This window comes from Citrus clementina, unplaced genomic scaffold (assembly GCF_000493195.1).
Source record: "Citrus clementina cultivar Clemenules unplaced genomic scaffold, Citrus_clementina_v1.0 scaffold_5, whole genome shotgun sequence".
NCBI lineage: Eukaryota > Viridiplantae > Streptophyta > Magnoliopsida > Sapindales > Rutaceae > Citrus > Citrus x clementina.
In genome coordinates, this window is record NW_006262201.1 from 5,437,579 (window position 1) to 5,446,937 (window position 9,359).

At 34.8% G+C, this 9,359-nt stretch overlaps 1 long non-coding RNA gene across 2 annotated transcripts in view; it reads left to right on the forward strand.

Moving 5' to 3' along the window:
- The first annotated feature begins 8,308 nt into the window (after positions 1 to 8,308).
- The window catches only part of LOC112097736, a 3,357-nt gene continuing 2,306 nt past the window's right edge, over positions 8,309 to 9,359 (forward strand). For both annotated transcript variants that reach the window (XR_002905210.1, XR_002905209.1), the window contains exons 1-2: positions 8,309 to 8,910; positions 9,187 to 9,250. This is a non-coding gene — a long non-coding RNA (uncharacterized LOC112097736). The remainder of the gene's footprint in view (positions 8,911 to 9,186; positions 9,251 to 9,359) is intronic.

Below are 9,359 nucleotides of genomic sequence, written 5' to 3' on the forward strand. Positions count from 1 at the left end.
TATCGAGTCAAAGACTAATACATTATCTTCAATTATCGTTTAATTAGTTACAAATTATTGTCTCCATGAGATGTGGGGAGATTTCCAATTTTTCTTATTGAAATTAATATATACCACTTACCTGCTATTATTTTCATGATCGTCAATACCCCCAGACAGCATAATTTTATGGTATTTCCCTTATGTTCATATACACTTTTATTTCATATTTATCAATTAAATAACTCATATAAATGGAAATTAAATAAAAAAATTTAAGTATTAAAAATAAGAAATATATGTTCAATGTGAATAAAAATTAATAATAGGATATTTTTCTTGTACTTTTTTATTTTTTTAAATTTTTTGTTATAATAAGTATATATTTTATAATAAATATATAACAAAAAGTATGAGAAAAATATCTTATTATTAATTTTTTATTCACATCAAAATATATATTTCTTATTTTTAATACTTAAATATTTTATTTTAGTTTTCTTTTATATGATTTATTTAATTTATGATAAATATAAATAAAAGTATATTTAAAAATGAGGGTAATACTGTTAAATTATGTTGCGAAGATGGTTATTAATTATTATGAAAATAGTAGGGGTAAATGGTACATATTGATCTCTTTTTTATTTAAAAAAATATAACAAAAAAGAGTAACACTACAATTAACTTGTATGATTGGGATTTCTCTTGTATTGAAGAACAACTAGAAGATTAAAATTGTCATTAGCAAATGTCATCATCAGCAGTACTAACAAGAAGAAATAGTAGGACGATCCCCTCCGACCAATTGTTATTACCTGAAAATTTCATGGCAGAAAAATTAATATAAATATATTAAAATAAGAATTATAAATGATATTCAACTGAATGCGCAGGTAGTTTCCATAATCTTCAAATCATAAAATATATCTACTTTCGGAATCAAAATTACAATGTAATGAAGTTGCTTATATGAGTTCTTGATTATGGTTTGATATAATTGTTGTGCGCGGAATGCGGAATTAAGCGCATCAAATAATTACAGAAAAATAAAGGACACAAAATTTAACATGATTCGACAATATGCCTACGTCCACGAGAGCATGAGAAAAATAATTGTATTACTAACAATTATTAAAGTACAATATTTGAGTAACCAATCTCACTTCCCATAAACTCAAATATACCCATTACTCTCACACTCTACAGGAAAGATAAATTTCTCGGACACATTTCTCTTACTTCTCTCAAAAGCTTAGAAACTTAGAAACTAAACAAATTTAGAGATGATCTACAAATGAATAATGCATCTCTATTTATAGCCAAAATCGTTGCACTATTGCACCAAACTCTTGGTCAAATTCCCAATTAAATCTGCAACTAAATTCTTCAATATTGACAAACACATGCATGCAGTGCCAACTTCCTCCAATTTGTCAATTTATCAATTATGCTGGCTTACCTTTTCTTTTTCAACCAATTTAAACAACTCACCATAGTCTTTAACTTTTCAACAATAATAGCATGTGGTGTATGTACAAAGAATGAAGTAGCCGAGAGTGCCAAGGTGGGTGATTGGAGCGCAGGTAACTGCAGGACAAACTATTAGCAACGATAGTCTTTTGTTTCAAAATATTATTAATTTAATTTGGAGAATGTGGCCAAAACTGCAAAAATGTGGTTGTTTTCAGAAACAATTTTCAATGGCTCACATGATGGCTACAAAAATTTGTAAATTAATACATATACAATATGGTCTTTGACCTGATATCCTTTAATTTGCGGGCAATAACAGTTTTAAGTGATTACGTGATTCAGATTGGATGGACCTTTGCGGCTCCAATTGCTGAAAATTTTTATCTCGCTCAGTATTGGATCACACGCCATTGATTATTTCTTGCTTTTGCAATTCCAGCAGCGGCCCTAAGCCGTTCAAATTTCATTCAATGTGGCTAAAGCATGCTAGTTTTCGACCCTAATTAGTTTCAAAGACTTGGAGCTCTATGGAGACTCCTGGATCGATGCCCTATGTTTATTTAAGCCAAGTTGAAACACCTTAGGGGGTTTTTACATACTTGGAAATTCGGAACCTATTAATGTTCATGACAATGTGAACGAATTCATGAACCGCTTGTCTTCAATTCAGAATGAAATTCCAGCTAATGATTTGTTAAGATTCTACATCGATTACGTATGGGAATGGCTGGTAGTTTATTAACACAAAAGCACCCTCCCCTTAATTACAAGCTGATTTTAAAGTGAGTTATCGTAGCATGTTTTATCAGAAAATTTCTCTATAGCTGAAATTTAGGCTAATCGTTGTTAATCTTCATAATTTTTATATATGTTTAATAGGGAAAATTCAAATACAATTAATTAAAAATGCCATTCACGATCTGCCCTATTTTTTGTTTTTTTAAATGTTGAAGTCCTGTCTGCGGCTGCAGTATCTTTAGATTTGCTATGTAGGGAGTGGAATGAAAGTGAAGATGGCTATGAGATGAACAGAAACAAACAGATCTCTTGCGACTTTCGGTGACGATTGAAGAAAGGTAAGCAAAACAACAATTAAAGAGTTAACGTCTGTTTGTTAGTTGTTAATTTTAGAGTTTTAGTTAGCCAAAATGTCGAGCTTTTGTGTTTAATGAGGAAAATTAAGAATAGTTGTAGTTCTATCCATAAAATTATTTATTTACCATTTGTAGAAATCTCCCACAGATCTTAGGAAAGATTAGATGAATTATTTTAGCAGGCTTTTTGCTTGTTTTCTCTAACCATGCTCCGGGCAATGGTCCAGAAAATGTACCACAATCACAATCATCAAGTCATCAGATTCCATCCGAAGATGTGACTAAACTTATTTGACTATTTGCTTACGTTGCTTTTGCGAGTTCTTGCTTCTGGTTTGATATAATATGCATGTAATGAATATGTAGAGAATTATGTAGCCGAGAGTGCCTAGGTGGGTGATAGGGGAGTAGGTAGTTACAAGATAATCTAATAGCATAAAAAGAGTCTTTTCTTTCAAAATATTATTATTTAATTTGAAAATTTTGACTTTTTTCTGAAACATCTTTCAATGCCTACAATAATTTGTAAATTAAAGGCAAATAGAAGATATATAATCTTTGACTTGATAAATATTTTCCTTTAGTTTCCGGGCGGTAACAGTTTAAAATTGAATTTTTTTTTAGTAAATGACACTGAATTTTATTAAGGAAAAAAACAAGAAGAAAGAATACAAAAACATTCATTTGAAAGCATCGTCATGCAAACTCTGACCAATTGAAACAGGCGGATATCCCACCAATCATAAGCATTAAGAAGTAACCCCAAATTAATAAGACTATCAGCCACTGAATTCTCCACTCTGTAGATGTGTGAACTAACAAAGTGTATTCCATGAACGAATCGCAAATAATTTAACCATCTAATACGCAGACACCAAAGCGGCTTGAATTTTTGTACTTGCAAGACAAGCTAAATTGAAGTTATTTGACGTTTCAATACACTGATTAATAGACCGTCTACATCATCATTGACAAATAATGTTCAGATGATAAGACCATATATATGATGAGAGGTTTTTGACTCCACATTCAAATAATTTTGTAACTTCGCATTATTTAATAAAATAATTAACAAACTGATAGTGATTATGGTTGAAGATCATGTTGATAAGCCTAAGCCTACTAAACAGCATGGCTATTTTAAAGGTTGAAATTATAAGTTTACATTCTGTATTTTAATAAATTATGATCCAGGATCACTTGATAGCTACAAGAATTAGTTAAACATTATGTGGAGTCTGTTTTATAGAAAATATATATATATATTCAAGAAGAGAGTTGAATTAAGCTGACAATGATAGACTAAGTTAATCAATGTTAACACATTGACATGCAACAATATTTATTTGCTTATTTCCTTTTCTAGGAAAATACGATACATGTAAATTAAAAAATCTCATGAGATATACAAGAGATCTTATCAGTTGAATTGAACCAAACCAACAGTCACATAATAGAACCCATCACTTTATTCAATTAAGCATAACACAAAAAGGTAACATCGTAATTAACCAGTGTGGTTAGGGTTTCTCCCATATTGAGGGACAACAAGAAAATCAAGATTGTCATTCACATTGTCGTCATTAATAATACTGACAAGAGGAAATAGTAGGATGATCCCCTCCGACCAATTGTTATTATATGAAAATTTCATAGCAGAAAAATTAATCATAAATATATTAAAATAAGAATTATAAATGATATATTCAACTGAAATTGGCCTAAAAACCTGCGCAGCTAATTTCCATAATCTTCAAGTCAGAAAAGATATCCACTTCCAGAAAAATTACAAAGTAATGAAGTTACTTTTACGAGTTCTTGATTCTGGTTTGATATAATACGCATGTGGATTATATAAAGAGAATGAAGTAGCCGAGAGTGCCAAGGTGGGTGATTTGGGCGTAGGTAATTCCAAGACAAACCATTAGCAATAATAGAGTCTTTTCTTTCAAAATATTATTAAATTAATCTGAAAAATGTGGCCAGAACTGCCAAAATGTGGTTGTTTACATAAACAATTTTTAATGGCTCACATGATGGCTAACAATATTTGAGATGCTTGTATATGGTGAAAATAGTAATTGTTTTTGTCTCTTAATTCAATTGCTTGAATTTTACAAATATATAAAGACGTTCAAGGTGCTATAATAGGAAAGACGAGATGTTGGAAATCCTTTTGCTATGGCGTACAAACTACCATATTTGTTGCTTGTGACTTGTCCTTATCAGCCCCCCTCAAGCTAGGCAGTCACATGTGATGAACGCTTAGCTTGGTTCGTAGTATAAGAAATTGATGTTTCGCCAAAGGTTTTACAAGAGTGTCTGCAATCTGAAGATGAGAAGGCACATATCGTGTAAATAATGACCCTTTAGCAACCTTTTCACTAACAAAATGCACGTCAAGCTCAATATGTTTCACTCTAGCATGAAACACTGTTTTCTTAGTCATATGGACTGCACTCATATTGTCATAGAGAAGTGTGGGTGCTTTCGGAATACATAACCCAATGTCGTTAAGCAGATATGTGAGCCATGTTAACTCGGCAGCGGCAGAGGCCATGGACCTATATTCGGCTTCGACGCTTGAGCGAGAGACTGTGTGTTGTTTCTTCGAGCTCCAAGAGATACAATTTCTTCCAAGATAAATGCAGAATCCTGTTGTACTTCGTCTTGTTATCGACATCCAGCCCAATCGGAATCCGAAAAGGCATAGAGCTTGAGAGAGCTTTGAGACAAAAATCTAAGGCCAAAGTCAAGGGTACCTTTAAGGTAACGAAGGATCCTTTTCACTTCTTTGAGATTGGCTTTGTTGGGGCTTGGAAATGTTGATAGACTCGATTGACAGCGAATGTGATATCGGGCCTTGTGCAGGTGAGATATTGAAGGCTTCCAACAAGGCCTCTATATTCAGTAGCATCCACAGGTTCGTCATTATCAATCCTGCATTCGTGCCTTGGTAAGACGGTCTTTAGTGTACTTTGCTTGAGATAGAAAGATGCCATGTGTGAATTGTTGAACTTCAATGCCTAGGAAGTAATGTAGGTTGCCAAGATCTTTTAAAGCAAACTTTGAGCTCAGATTGTTGATGATTGATTGAATTTCCTTCTCATTATTTCCTGTAATTATCACATCATCAACATAAATTAATATAAGTATACGAATAGATTTGTTATTAAATATAAATAAAGAGATATCAGCTTTGCTGCTAGAAAATCCAAGTGAAATTAAGGCTTGAGAAAGACACTCGAACCACACTCTAGGTTCCTATTTTAGGCCATAAAGTGATTTTTGAAGTTTGCAAACATATGATGGATGATGTGAATTACAAAACCCGGGAGGCTGCTCCATGTAGACAGTCTCCTTTAATAGTCCATGAAGAAAAGCGTTGCGAACATCCAGCTGCTTGATAAGCCATTTTGAGCTCACATCAATTGCGAGGATAAGGCAAATATTTGTGGTCTTTATAACGAGACTGAAGGTTTCATCGAAGTCGACTCCAGGAACCTGTGTGAATCCCTTAGCAACTAATCAAGCTTTATAGCGATCAATGGTTCCATCTTCTCTGTATTTGATATGATATACCCACTTTGATCGGATGACATTAACATTGTTAGGCCGCGGCACAAGGACCCAGGCCATGTCTAATTTTGGTGCAATGCTTGAAGCTCTTCTTTCATAGCTTGAGTCCAAAGTGGATTCTCTAAGGCAGTTTTGAGTGTTTTGGGTTCAATTTGGCTACTGTGGCTGGTTTGAAGGGCTAACTTAGGATTTTGTTTGAGTTCATTATGTGTCATCATGGGATGAGTATTTAGACTTCGTGGTTCTGCGGCAGTGTTTGGTATCTTAAGTTCCACGAATAAGCGATTGGATATGTCAGCAAATTTGGTTGTGAATATGTGGCAGAGCTATTGTCCATATTTCTAGACAAATTGGTTGGTTTAGTTGCATATGAACTATTAGAATTTGGATCATTTGTAGTCAAAGGTTGCATTGCATATGGAGACTCCAAAATATTTAGAACTGCTTCTTAGTTTTCGTGTAGAGTTGCTGAGCTAGAAGAAGGAGTATTCAAATTGCCTCTAAATTGTCTTCTGGGAAATCTGAAATAATTGGAGAAGTAATGTTTGAGTTGTTGTCCAAGTTCACGTCCATGTGGGGCATGAATTGCGCAAGTGGTGTTGATATTGTAGCGCCTTTACAATTATTTACTTTGATAGCACGTGAATCATTAAAATTTTCACAATTGGGAGAATTATTTGGGAGCCACTCGTCTTATTGAGGGAAAGTGGTCAATGTACTCTGTTCCTGCACATTAAAAAATGATGTTAATTTTTTTTATGGTAAATAATTTTCATAAAAAAATGACATGCCTGATATATATACACGATTAGTCTGAGGTTGTAGACAACGATATCCTTTATGAAGGGGACTATAGCGTATGAAAACACATGGATATGATTTTTTATCAAATTTTGTTTTACTATAATCCCGAAGATAAGGAAAGCATCTACAACCAAGGACTTTTTACCCTTTATAGTTAGGTAATTTTTTTAAAAGAATTTCACAAGAGCTTTTATTTTTTAAAGGTGAAAGGGGCAACTTGTTAATGATATAAGTGGCTGCAAGAAAAGAATCCACCCATAATTTGAGTGGGAAAGAAGCATGAAACATCATAGTCAAGGCTGTCTCATTGATGTGCCTCTGCTTTCTCTCAATAACACTATTTTGCTCCGGAGTGTATGGACACGAAATTTGTCCTGTGATGCCGCAATTTTCCAGATGTTTGATGAAGGCCATAGAATTAAATTCCCCTCCTCTATCACTTTGAAATATTGTGATCTTTTTGTCCAATTGATTTTCAACTTGTTTCTGAAATTTCAAGAAGCACTCAAAGAAATCAGATTTTTATTTTAAGGGATATAACATGAGTAATCATCTACAAATAATACATAGTAACGAAAATGTTGAGTAGAAGTAATGGGAGCTGGACCCTATATATCACAATGCACTCTTTGTAAAGGAAAATCTGCTTTATATAGATTAATTAAAAACTTTCCTACAACTTTTGCCTAATTAGCAGGAAACACAAATATGGGGTGTTTTAGACCATCTAGGAAAGTCAATAAAATTATTGCGTTTTAAGGCCTCCAAGATTTTAGGATTGGCATGGCCAAGCCTCTTGTGCCATAAACTAAAACCGCTAGATTCTCCTTGAATTGCGTTGAAGGTAGCATGAAGGTCTCCTTCAAATGTGTATAGCTTCCCTTGCTTACTCCCCTTTGCTAGAACCTTGTTTTCCTTGCACTACACAATAAAACCATCAATGTTAAATTCAAAAACACACTTAATATCGTCAATGAGTTGTCCAACTGATAAGAGATTCTTTTTCAGTTTTGGAACAACTAAAATATTATTTAAGTGTAAAGAACCGTGATTTGTATTTAAAGAAGCAGAACCAATATGTGAAATATTCAAATCTTGACCATTGCTGACAATTATTTTGTCATTACCTCTATACGGACTTACATGATCAAGATTACCTATGTTATTTGTCATGTGTGATGTTGCTCCAGAATCCACACAGCACTATTGATCATTATTTTCTTGAAGATTCATGGCAGCTAGGGCCTGTGGATCCTCTTCATTGTTATAGTCGTATCTGTTCCAACATTCAGCAGCACTATGTTTGCGTTTATGACATATTTTGCAAACAATAACTTCTTCATCTGAGGTACTGTTTTCTTTATTCGGTTATTGTAATACCTGTGAATGTAAAATGGCATGAGGCGGTGAAAGAGTTTATAAGCAAAGGAATATGTTGGAAACAGAGGAAAAACACATGCACGTGCAAAACAGAGAGAGAGAAGCTGCCAACTTACCCGATCTTGACCCGCCGGATCCGACCCGACCCGCGACTTTAACCCGGACGGATTTCACGTTTCCGACCACCGTTTTGGCCGAGCTTGGTACCGATCTGAAGCTTAGAAGCCGACCGTCGTTCCCCTGCCATCCTCACTGCCGAAAACGAACCGGAACGCCGGCGATCGAAGCTTGAAACCCGCGACTGCTTCACTTTACTCCGCCGAGATTTTCGCCGGTTTTGAGTGACACCACCGGTTGGATTTTGTTCCTCATGACTCCCTCTTCCATTTCCGACCATTCATAGGCACCGAGAGTCGTCGTTTTGCTGCCGGTCGATTGTTGGAACTCACGGCTGTCGAGCTAGATTCCGGCGTCGTTGCCGCGCGTTGGAGCTCACCGCCGGTACCATTGAACTCAGCGTGATTGGCACTTTAAGATTTGAGCTTCCTGGCCAGCGTTGACCAAATTCCGGTGACCGTTGACCGGCAAGGGCATTTTGGTAATTTCACACTATGAGGGCAATTTTGTCATTTCTGAGCCTGTGGATATTTTAGTAATTCATAGAATTGTGAATTGGGTGTAATTACGATTTCGAGGATAATTCGGTGATTTACGATTTCGGAGCATGTTAATGATTTACGGACTCAAGGGCATTTTAGTAATTTTATCGTCACGGGAGTTGTTAATTATGGATAAATGTTCGTTTCGAGTTATTGCATATATTTAGTCGGAATTCCGATTTACGGAGAATAATTATGTCGTTTCCTTGATTTAGGAGGATCCGCGAGCGAGAACCGGTCCGCGGACGTAGACGATAACCGACTGTGAACACCGTCACTGTGAGTGGAATATACGAAACTTATTTTTAGAGTTAATTATGATAGTAAAGCATGGTTGCGGAATAAGTATTTTTAAATGTGCTGATTTAATGATTTCTCGAAATGGATT